Genomic DNA, 12113 nt, shown 5'->3' with positions numbered 1-12113 from the left:
TCACAGAGATCCGCCTGCCTCTGCCTCCCGAGTGCTGGGATTAAAGGCGCGCACCACAACCACCCAGTGAAGAATTGATTTTTTAAAATTGTATTGAAATGGGAGGGGTCTGAGAGAACACTGGAAACCCAAAGGACTCTATAGTAATTGGTCACTTTTTCTACCTGGAGCTTCTTCTTCACCCTGCACAGAATGGCAGTCATCAAGAAAGCCAACACTAAATGCTGGCCAGGACGAAGAAACAGAAATCATGACATTTCCCGTAGGGTGTGGCCTGAGGCAGATGATGACTATTGCAGCATGAATCTTAAAAGGTCTTATTAATAAAAACAAACCCAGTGCCAGTTATTGCGGTGAACGCTGGAAGATCAGAGAAGCAGAACAAGCCACAGCCACCTCATCTTGCCAATTTCTCAGCTGATCCTGTTTCCTCAGACAGGAAGCCTCTGAGTCCTCATCCGAATGGATCTCAGTTGAACTGCTGCTAAAAGCCTAAAAGCTTAATCAGCTCTAGTTCCTGATTTTCTCGCCTTTCATACCTGTCTGCTTCCTGGGATTAAAGGTGTATGGCACCATGCCTGGCTGCTTCCAGTGTGGCTTTGAACGCACAGAGTTTCAGGCGAATCTCTTTGCCTTCGGAATGCTAGGATTAAAGGCGTGAGTGCCACCATTTTCTGGCCTCTGTATCTAGTGGCTGTTCTGTTCTCTGACCCCAGATAAGTTTATTAGTGTTCGCAATATATTGGGGAACACAGTACCACCACAGACTATCCCATGTTTTGTCTCCTATGCAGAATCTAGGTTGTGTGTGACAGAGTGGAAAGGGGACCCAGAGAGGAGAGAAAGAGGTCTCAAGGGGTGGGGGAACAAAGAGCTGTGGAATATATGTGACATGAAGTCAGAGGGTGGACCGTTTAGGAGGAGGTACGGGACCAGCGAGAGGTGGGGCTGGGGTGAGTGGGAGGAGCCACTGGGAGAGGGAGTAAGTACAAGGAACAATGACACATGTGACCTTCTGTGACCTTCCAGTGGGCTCCACCTGTTAAAGTGTTTACCAACTGAGCGCCATCGCACCGGAGACCAACCTCCCTGCCTATGAGACTAGGGAAAGAAACCATATCAGAGCTCTACATCGTCACACGGAGTCACTTCTCCTGAGGGCTCCCTGTGCTCCGTAATGACCCCTTCGGCCCTGTCCTTTCCTTTTGTCTCTGTTACTCAAGAAGTCCCAAGCGGGAAGGTGAGGGTATAGCTCAGTGACAACCTGGGTGCTTAGATGCAGAGGACCTAGCTGGCCGCATCTGTCTTAGGTTTCCAAGAACCAGTCGGGGGCTAATAGCTACTACCTTTGTTGGCCTTGTTACAACAGAACCTTTCCTGTGATTCCTGTCCCTGCCTTCTGCTGACTTTTTTCCTTCCCACAGTGGCTGTGTATGACAACAAAAGGAAGCCCGATGGCTGGCTGGGCAGCTGGGCACGCATCCAGCCTAGATCACACAGGCATAGACTGGGGCCTGTGGGAAGCTCACTACAGTTCCACAACAAAGGACGAGTCTGGGGTTTTTTGTTTGTTTGTTTGTTTGTTTGTTTGTTTGGCAGCTGGAAGACTTTGTTAGCTCCTATTTGGTGAAGGAAAGGAAGGTGAAATTGTTCTTTACTCTGGTCCCACTCTTGCAGCTGAGAACTGGGAAAGCTCCCTTTGGGGTCTTTTTTGGGGATCCTAGAAGGCTACGATCATGGATAGCACTACACTGCAAGCCCGAAACTTATTCTGAGAAATATGGCTCTCTAGTCCTGAGGTTTGCAGGGTTGGGGCTCCGGGCAGGATCTTGAGGCATGACAGAGAAGCTGGTTGAATCTCTTCTAGGGTAACTGCTGAGTGGGAGGCAATGGTGAGGTAGGAGAGAGAACAGGCTTGCAGTCAGACAAGCCTAATCGGACTTAATGTTTTGCTGGTAATTAAGCATATAGCCCCGGGCAAGCTATGCAGTCTTTCCCAGCCTTGTTTCTTCACGCCCTAGGATGATCATAATAATCTAACACTGCAGAGGGTAGCCAGGAGATCTTCGTGGAAGACTAAAGAGAAGAACTCCGCGTGCTATTTTTCTTCATGTTGATGTATGTTTTCTGCTTGGGAGATGGGCACAGCCGCTGGGCTGCCAGCAGGAGTGTGTAGATTTTTTTCAAGGGTAATCCAATAGTTCCTCTTAACTATTTTTAGTTCCATGGTCTTCAAATCTTCAGTTCACTTCTAGGCGTGTATGTTAGAGCCACACATAAGCAGGAGAATCACTTCAGTACACCTGAATGAAACCTGGCTGAGAAACATAGTGAGAACCTGACTAAGACAAGACACACACACACACACACACACACACACACACACACACACACACTACCACCACCACCACCACCAACAACAACAACACCAACAGAACCCAACAGAATGTCCTAGTTAGGGTTTCTATTGCTGTAATGAACACCATGACCAAAAGCAACCTGAGGAGGAGAGGGTTTATTATCATCGAAGGAAGTCAGGATGGGAACTCAGGCAGGCCAGGAAGCTGGGGGCAGGAGCAGATGCAGAGGTCATGGAGGGGTGCTGCTTACTGGCTTGCTCAGCCTGCTTTCTTATAGAACCAGGCATGGCACCACTTATGATGGAGTCGGGTCCTCCCCCATCAATCACTAAATAATAAAATACCCTCCAGGCATGCCTATGGCCTGAGGTGATGGAGGCAGTTTCCCAATTGAGGATGACTGCAGCCTATGTCAAGGTGATGGAAAACTAGGCGGCACCGTCGCTAGGCATTCACCTATGGACATTTCCTGGCATCTCGTACCATCAGCTGGGACTGAAAGAGGACTGGCTTTTTAAAAAAAATCATCAGCGGTTTTCCAAAGCCTCCACAAAGGGCAGTCTCCCTCTTGGTGTTGTAGAAATAGATGTTATACAAGCCTGACAACTTGAGATTATAGAATACAAAAAAAAAAAAAAAATCCTAGAATAAGCATGGCTTGTTATGTCTTGTTATGGATGAAAACAATTTAGGCCCAAGGAGGTAACCCTGACCGCCCAGCTAAGAGATGACAAAACCCCACTGCAAATTGGTGAAACTTATGAGTTTAAATGCTCTGAACTCAGCTGCATCCTTCACGGGGTAGCAATTTTTTTTTCTCCCTTGTTTGTAGTGCGGCAGTCAGAGTCGTCTGTCTAGCATCCTCTCTCTTTAAAATCTTCACCTGCTAGCTCAGCAGATTACAGGGCTTGTCCAGCCTGTATGAAGAAGGCATGAGTTCAATCCCCGGCACCGCGGCATGAGTTCAATCCCCGGCACCACATGAACTGTTTCCCTTGTTTAGAAAGAGAGAAGGGGCTGGCCTGTGACTTCTTTACCCTCGTTCATGGTCCCTCCTGACAGGAAGGCATGCTCTCTCGGGCACCAGCCGCAGTCTGTACCTCTGATGACAAAGCTCCATACTAAGGCTGCCTGGTAGAAATCCAGGAGTTTGGGAGGTCGGGACGTGAGGGACAGCACAGGACCCCTGCCTGCATCCGCCTCAGACTCACTAGTTCGTGTCACTTTGGTTATGGCACTGCAAGCCTGGTGTCATTTGTCTTTCACCTACCAAGTAGAACCGAGGCTTTGGGGGCTGGCTCCTCCCACACCTATATTCCTGTTGCCGCACTCCCTTCTCTGTTTAGCCACACACCACGCCCAGGTCCCCTCTCTTAAGTCTCTCTGCCTCTTCTGACTCTACTCCTCACTCTAGAGTCATCTTTTAACCATGTGGGCAAGGTTACCCCTGAGCTGAACAGGAGGCTCAGTGCTATGGCCTTCCTTTAGCCTGTCTTCAGTGTGGCAGACGCCTGACTTTGCCTCTGGAAAAAAATAAAAAACAAACCTGATACTATGATGAAGTCGTGGAGAGATGGCTCAGGGGTTAAGAGCATTTACTGGTCTTCCACAGGTCCTGGATTCAGTTCCAGGCATCTACATGGAGGCTCACAAATGCCTGTAACCTGGATCCAACATCCTCATCTGGCCTCTGCTAGTTCAGGTACATGGTGAACATACACAGACCTGGACACGTACATGTAAAACAGAAGAAATAAGAAAACAAACTAGGTTGTAAAGCAGACATCAGCGAGCACCCTGAAGGTCACCCGTGGGTACACGCTCCCTCCTTAGCACATGACAAATCATATTGTGATTGTTTAGGGTTAATGTCAGTCTGTCCTCTTCCAGCAAGCAAGCTCCTTGAGAGCAGGGGATTTCATCTACTCTGGACACTGTCCTGAACAGCCCTTGGATGAACAGTGCTTCTTTTAGAAGAATTTGTTTAGTTTCTGAACCCCGGAAACTTGTGGGAGAATCTTGAAATAGCCCCGCCTCATGGCCGCTTATTTTTAGTAATGTCGTTCCTGGGTGATGCTTTGACTTGGATTCTCTGGTGACATCTTTTGAGATTTGGTCATTCCAGCCTGGGCTGTGGTTTCAGCACGTCAAATGTAAAGCTGACAGCAGCTTTGGAGTGGAGGAAAGGTAGGTTTGGAGAACTTATAAAGATTGCTATGTGCTGAGAAGATGTAAAGGTATTTTAATACCAAAGGTCAAAGGCATGGCTTCCCTTATCTTCTTTCTGCTGGAGAAATTACTTTTAATTTAAAGAACATGCCCAGGTAATTTCCAAATGTAAACAAATGGAATTTGAAAGTGGGTGGATTGACATACCTGTATTTGCTCAGCACAAACCAATAAAAAGTGTGTTTCCTTTGTTCTTTTTTCATTTACTTAAGCGAAGGATAATATCACCACGGGGGGGGGGGCGGGGGCGGGTTAGGGGGAAGCTTTCTGGGGTTCCTGACACTAGGAAAGGATTCCAGGGAGGTGTGAGTCAGGTCTGGGACATCTGTAAGTGTTAAAGAGACAGTTCACCACCACCCACCCCCATCCCCTGTGAAAGGGAGAAGGAAAGGGGCCTGGGTAGAGAAAGGAATGAGAGAGAGAGAGAGAGAGAGAGAGAGAGAGAGAGAGAGAGAGAGAGAGAGAGAGAGAGAGGAGAGAGAGAGAGAATGGATGCTTCCCTCCCCAAGGCCAGGATGCACTGTGCCCACCCCACGTCACTGCTGTCTGTCTTTTCTGCCATGACTTGCTGCTTCTGCTTGGAGGAGTTCTTTAACTTCCTCCAGACTGCTTTCTTGATAAACAAAGCTGTGATCTGAGAGTAACCTGATGGCCAAGTGCACGGCGCTGGGATCAGGTTGCTGGGCTCCTGGTCTGACTGTGCTCCAGCTGGTCTGGGCCAGATTCACAGGACCGCAGGCCTCTACAGGACACAAAGCTTTTCTTGCTTTGGTTCCTTACCCTCCCACTGTTGTTTGAAGAGAGTCTTGGGTAAAGCAGGCTGGCTTCCAACTTGCTCCATTGCTGAGGCTACCCCTGAACTTCCGAACCTTCTGTCTCCAGCTCCCAAGTGTTGAGCTTCTAGGCGTGTGACGCCATACCTGAGTATCTAGCTTGTAATGTCATGAGGCTGAAAGGAAGGTCTGGAACAATTGTCTGCCACACAGAAGACATCGTTCTCCTCTTAGGGAATCAGGATGCTTTGTGCCTCAGTGACAGAAGACAGACCCAGGGAAGATTGAAACAAATTGATCTGAACTTTTGCAGTCATATATTCTTACTGTGAAACATTTTCTGAGAGCACTGTCTACAATGTGCATTTATTTTAAAGCCATAAAAGCCTGGCACAGTTGCATGAGTCTGTAATCCAGCAGTGAGGGGAAGGAGACTGATGGATCCTGGGGGCCTACTGACCAGTTAGCCTAGCTGAAAGGGTTAATTCCAGGTTTGCTGAGAGAGCTTGTCTCAAAAAATAAGGTGGAGCCAAAGAAACCCAATGTTGACTTCTGGCTTACGTGTGTGCATGTGCGTGTGTGTGTGTGTGGGTGTGGGTATGGGTGTGCGCACGCACGCACACATGCGTGCACGTGTGTGTATGCGTGCACACACACACAATAAATACAGTAAAGTAAAATCTTGTCATTGGCTTATTTAATGTTACTCATCTTTTGTAAGCCAAGGAATCTTAAGTGAGTTTAAAATAAAAGTAAAGACTCCCTCCCCCCTGGTGTAAAAACGTCTGCAGGTTGGAAATGGGATCTGCAAGCTGAGTCAACATCCTACCCAGGGAATGTGGGCCTGGGCTCTCAGTGATCTCAGCAGTTAGAACCTGGTGTGAATGAGGTGGTTAAAATGTTTGCTAAGTCCATTGGAACATGCAGGTCAAGGAGCAAAGTCTCAAACCAAACCATGCAAGGTCTTGTTAGATGCCAGAACACTTCCCGCCTGGAGGGTTTGGTTCCCAAGATGATGTCTGTGTGGCAAGCTTCCTCCTGTAAGGACAGCGCTGAGGCTCAAGAAAGGATTGAACTGGTCTGCAGCCTTTTTGGCTTTGATTTTGTCAATTTCAAACGAGAGATATTTAGAGGATAAGATTTAAAAAAAGTTATGAATAGAAGTTCTACTTCCTTCTTCCTATAATCAAATATATAAAACATCTTTTCTATCATCCATTTATCAATTATTTATCATCCATCTATCAATCATCTATTATCTATCTATCTATCTATCTATCTATCTTTGTTTTGTTTTGTTTTTTTTAAACAGATCTTGCTATATATCCCCAGCTAGCTTGGAAATTGTATGGAGTAGGTTAGCCTCAGGCTTGTGGCCATCCCCGTGCCCAGGCCTCCTGAGATCTCAGGTGTTAGCCATGTGCCACCACACTCAGCTCAGCACATCAGCTATGTACAGTACAGTTTGGAGACCAAGAGCCGGAACTAATGGTTCTCATTAGGTTGACTTTATTCTCACCAAGGAAATGACTTTCTCTGGGAATCTTTACTTTCTCTGGTGCCCCTTGTCTTACTTATCTTTATTTTATGTGCATTGGTGTTTTGCTTGCATGTATGTCTGTGTGAAGGTGTTGGATCCCTTGAAACAGGAGTTACAGACAGTTATGAGCTGCCGTGTGGGTGCTGGGAACTGAACCCAGGTCCTCTGGAAGAGCAGTTAGTGCTCCCAACTATTGAGCCATCTTTCCATCCCCATCTGGCGCCCACTGTCAACACATCTGTCAGGAAGAATGTCACTTGGCAGGTACAGGGAATAGCAAAGAGGCTGGCAGCTTGGCTGGTTGTTCATGCTGAGCCCTGCCCTGTGCTGAGTGTTTAGTTCAGGCTTAGGCACCACAGCAATGCTGTCACACAAAGGTTTGAGGAGTTACCAACACATGTCATGCATAAATGACCTACAGACCGCAGCTGGAGTAGATGTACTCTGCCAAGGCAAGAGAAGAAAACAAAACTACAGACCCACATCCTCCCATGCCAATACCTGCTCTAACCATGTAAGCACTTTGCCTGGAATGGTGGTAATATAAACTGTGGTATACCCATTAGACAATGTCTGAGAAATGTGAATGGGGGAGAAAAAGGGAGAGGAAAAAAAAGCTAATAGGTTTCCTAGGAAAATGCCACATGTCTCATGAATAACTCAGATCTTCCTGCTTCAGGTAGGGCTGACTGCCGAGCAGGGAGTACAGCCAGAGACCAGCAGGGCACACGGGTGATGCTGCTAATGCTGCGGCAGGTTGTCATGAACCAGAACCAAGGAGGCAGAGTGATGATGGACAGTGTTCACAGAATAGCGCATCTCAGCAGAAGGAGAGAAAGGAGCATGCCGTACTCCATCCCACCTTGTAGCTGGAGGATGAAGAGCCACTAGGAAGGGCGTATAGTACCAGAAAAGCCCCTCTTGTATTTACTTGACACCTAAGTTTTAAATATTCAGGGGAACTGAGGAAGGTTAAAGACCATAAATAAATGGAGGGAAATGATAAACAATGGCTTAGAAAATGAGAGGGATGGATGGAAACCGTATCTATTGAGTTAGTGGAACATGCCTGTAATCCCAGCAGAGGCAGGAGGATCATGAGTTTGAGGCCAGCCAGGACTATATAATGAGTTCCAAGCCAGCCTAGGCTATGTAAGACCCTGTTACAAAACAAACGAATATATACATGACTAAGGAGAATAATATATAATACCTGGTGCCGCACTTCACAGAGGTGAGCTCAGCCTTGCAGGACTCAGCAGCTTAGGAAAACCAAGTACACAGAAATGGAATAAAGTCAAAGAGCCATGAAACAAACCTCCACAAAGCAGTGAAAAACCTAAGTCAGGGATGGCAGAAAATTAAAGAATATTCTGGGTGTTTGGTGAAGACAGCTAGAAGAAGGGAGTTCTGAGCCTGGTGGGGTATAGAGAGGCATGAGAACTGTTGACTGAACATGAGAGGGACAGACAGAGAGAGAGAGGCACAGACACACACACACACACACAGAGAGAGAGAGAGAGAGAGAGAGAGAGAGAGAGAGAGAGAGAGAGAGAGAGAGCGCACTGTGTCAAAGGAGGCTGAGTTGTGTAACTTGACAGGGGTAAATACAAACTCACATGGATCTCAAAGTCTTGGTTTCTGGCTGCATGACTTATGCGTTCTCTATACCTCTTACAATCCCACTTCCTTTTCAGGGTAACTGTGGTGAACAGATGCTGTATTCCAGCCAGTCCAGCCCTACATTTGGCATGTAACCATCACTCAATCCATACTTACTCCCTTTTCCTTTCCAGAATTCAATGCAAACCCTGTTTTTATCAGTATAGACTCACTAGTTCACAGCTAATCAAGGTCATTCCTTGACCTCTTGTGACATCACCAAATCTCAGGCTCTAAAAGAGACAGAACATATCGGAAGTGGAATTGTGACAGTGTTCTCATCTGTTTGGTCATTTATCTACATTTCCTGGCTCCTTGAGAATGATAGTTACAAGCTCTACCTCCACGGCTGTGTGGCACACAGATGATAGATATTTTCTTTTCTTTTCTTTCTTTCTTTCTTTCCTTTTTTTTTTTTTTTATTTTTGGTTTTTTGAGACACGGTTTCTCCATGTAGTTTTGGTACTTTCTCTGGCTCTTGCTCTGTAGACTAGGCTGGCCTCAAACTCACAGAGATCTGCCTGGCTCTGCCTCCCTAGTGCTGGGATTAAAGGCGTGCGCCACCACCGCCTGGCTTAGAATGCTGTTCTTAAAGAATGGAAACAAAGACAAATGGCAGAGTCTCAAAGTAGGTAGATGGGTTATTTCCCAAGTGTAAGCTTTTAGAATCCTCCTGATGCCTGTTAAAAAGAAATGCATTATGCAGCTAAGTGTGGTGGTACATGCCCATAATACCAGTATTTGGGAGGTGGAGGCAAGAGGGGTTTACAGTCATCCTTGGCTAAGCAGCACAATGGAAACTTGGGTTTTATGAGACTGTTGTAGAATATTATTTTCAGATGTGTTTCATTTGTTTATGCTGTGGAACATTTGTTTAATGATGCAAAGATGTGTTGCATCCTTTTATGTTGCATTTGTTTAACTCTGTAAAGCTATGTTACTTTGCCTGTCTAAAACCTCTGATTGAGCTGAATGGCCAATAGCAAGGCAGGAGAAAGGATAGGAGGGGCTGGCAGGCAGAGAGAATAAAGAGAAGGAGAAAGAGAGAGAAGGGAGATCAAGGAGCAGGATAGGAGGAGGATTCCAGAGGCCAGCTACCCAGCTATACAGAAGACACGGAATAAGAAGGAAAGAAATGGTATACAGAAATAGAGAAAGGTAAAAGCCCAGAGACAAAAGGTAGACAGGATAATTTAAATTAGGAAAGCTGGCTAGAAACAAGCCAAGCTAAGGCTGGGCATTTGTAAGTAAGACTAAGCCTCCGTGTATTTACTTGGGAGCTGGGTGCCAAGCCCCCCAAAAGAGTAAAAGAGCCCAAAGAGTAAAAAACAACCAACTACATGAGACCCTGTATCAAACCCCCCCCCCCACACACACCACCAAAATGCATTCTGTATCTCTATGTGGAACTCAAAGACAGGGAGTTGGCCGGTGGAAGGATGTTGGGTGAGGTGGATGGGAAAGGCTAGAAACCTCCCCATTGCATCTCCCACATTATCCTTCCCCAGGGTAGAACATACCCTGAGGCTCTGTATTGAACCCTAACATGAAAACCTCCTCTCCATATCAATTTAATTAAAATCTATGGAATTTGTTATTCATTAGCTTTTGTAAAGAACAGCAGAGAACCTCAGAGAACAGCAACCAAGAGGATCCCCAGAAGACAGTTAGTCCAGACCAACCTCACGTCCTCCTGTGTCACTGACCGAAGGCTATAGCAGTGCACAATTGGCCATACATCTGACACTGCCCTTCATTATAACCGTACAATTAAAATTAAGACTCTGAAATGGTGCCAGGCAGGTGTGAAACTCGGAGAGTCTCTCCTGGCTTTTCCACCACCATGTCCCTCTTGGCATGTTAATCAGGAATGCTAGTGGGGAGCAGATGAAGTCCAGAGTGAACGTACGTCATTGACATGAGCATAGCCATGACAAGGATCCCAATGCCTCAGACCCATGGGAATGTCAAGATCTGGTCCAAGTACCGATATTGACCAAGCGTTGTATGCAGACCGTCTCAACTGCAGCTTCCTCATCCTGGATGTTGACTTCGTTTGCAGAAACCATCACCCTTATCCTCCTCCAGGATGACTGCAACCCAAGACTGCTCCCCTACAGACACCTTCTACTGAGATTAGCTAGCCTCCCCCCCCCCATTTGTGCTGTGCATAATAAGTGCTGAGTTTCTGGGCCGCTGTTGGGGCATTTCCATCAGAGCCCACTGCCTACCAGATCCCAAGCTTCTCTATATGTGTGTGCATTGTTTACTTATTGTGGCCCCAGTTAGGTGACTCCTTAAGCTGTGTGGGTCATGGCAAATGCCAACAAAAGTTACTCCCACCCACCAAGATTTATTTTTCATATTTATTTCCCTCTTTTTAAAATGGGGGGGCATACACATGAGAGGTGCCTGTAAAGGTCAGAGATGTTGGATTCCCCTGGAACTGGAGTTACAGGTGTCTGTGAGTTCCCAGATGTGGGTGCTGGGAGTTGATTTAGGTCCTGTAGGAGAGCAACAAATACTCTTAACCACTGAGCCATCTCTCCATCCTCTCAAGATTCATTTTTGCTATTTGTAATTATGTATTGCATGGGAGGTGGTGTGTGCGTATGGGTGCCCACAGAGGCCAAAAGTGTTGGCTCTTCCAGAGCTAGAATTACAGGTAGTTGTGAGCATCCTGGAATGAGTATTGGGAACTGAACTCAAGTCCTCTGCAAGAGCAGTACATGTTCTTAACCACTGAATCATCTCATTAGCCTGAATAAGCTAGTTTTTAGAAGGCCGTTGACATATGTTTGGTATTATGCAAGATACTTCACAGTATTATTATACTTATTTACTTAGTATTGAGAAGGTTCCATTTCTAGCCCTGGCTGACCTGGAAGTCAGTATGTAGATCAGGCTGGTCTCTAACTCACAAAAATCTGCCTACCTCTGCATCCTGAGTATTAGCATTAGAGGTATGTGCCCAGCTAGCAAATATAAACTTTAATACTACTTCCTAAATGCGAAAACTAGGGCTCACAATGGAAAATTTAGCTTGTACGGCATCATAGATCCAGTAAGTGGATAAACAAAGACAAATATAGGCCCTGTGGGCTTCCAAAATTATTGTTGTTCGGCAAGAAAACTCATCTGTGATGCTTTCATGACACGAAGCTATCAGGACTAGATGATGCATTAGACAATTATCCAAAATATCAATACTTCACCGTCAGACACAAAAGTGGAAATAATGAACTGAAGTAGAGCCAATAACAGAAAGCCTAAAAACAAAACACATGACAGGAGGAAAGAACAGCTACATAAATACAAGACGGGAGACAGAGACCAGCAGCAACATTATAGGAAAATCTTTATTATAGGTTTTCCTTACAGGGGATAGCAAGTAAATAATGGAAGATGACGGCCGAATAAAGGAGTTCATCTTAGACCTAGAGGACCCCAAACAATGGAAGACTTGGGGTGTGCCGAGCCCTGCTCATGTCACTCATCCTTCAGTGTGCCCTGGAATCACGTTATGAGAGGGAGGGAAGGTGATAAACT

General features: G+C 46.1%; 1 long non-coding RNA gene across 5 annotated transcripts in view; it reads left to right on the top strand.

Moving 5' to 3' along the window:
- Positions 1-12113, top strand: part of LOC128111134 (uncharacterized) — a 123562-nt gene that overhangs the window by 83771 nt on the left and 27678 nt on the right. The window contains exon 1 of one of the 5 annotated variants that reach the window (XR_008218502.1): positions 2390-4547. The exons of the other annotated variants lie outside the window; for them this stretch is intronic. This is a non-coding gene — a long non-coding RNA (uncharacterized LOC128111134). Of the gene's footprint in view, positions 1-2389; positions 4548-12113 lie in introns of those variants that run through there. 5 annotated transcript variants of the gene reach the window in all.

Source organism: Peromyscus californicus, unplaced genomic scaffold, assembly GCF_007827085.1.
Source record: "Peromyscus californicus insignis strain IS unplaced genomic scaffold, ASM782708v3 Scaffold_15__1_contigs__length_86483966, whole genome shotgun sequence".
Lineage (NCBI taxonomy): Eukaryota > Metazoa > Chordata > Mammalia > Rodentia > Cricetidae > Peromyscus > Peromyscus californicus.
The sequence above is the reverse complement of the archived record's forward strand: the minus strand, read 5'-3'. Positions and strand labels throughout refer to the sequence as shown.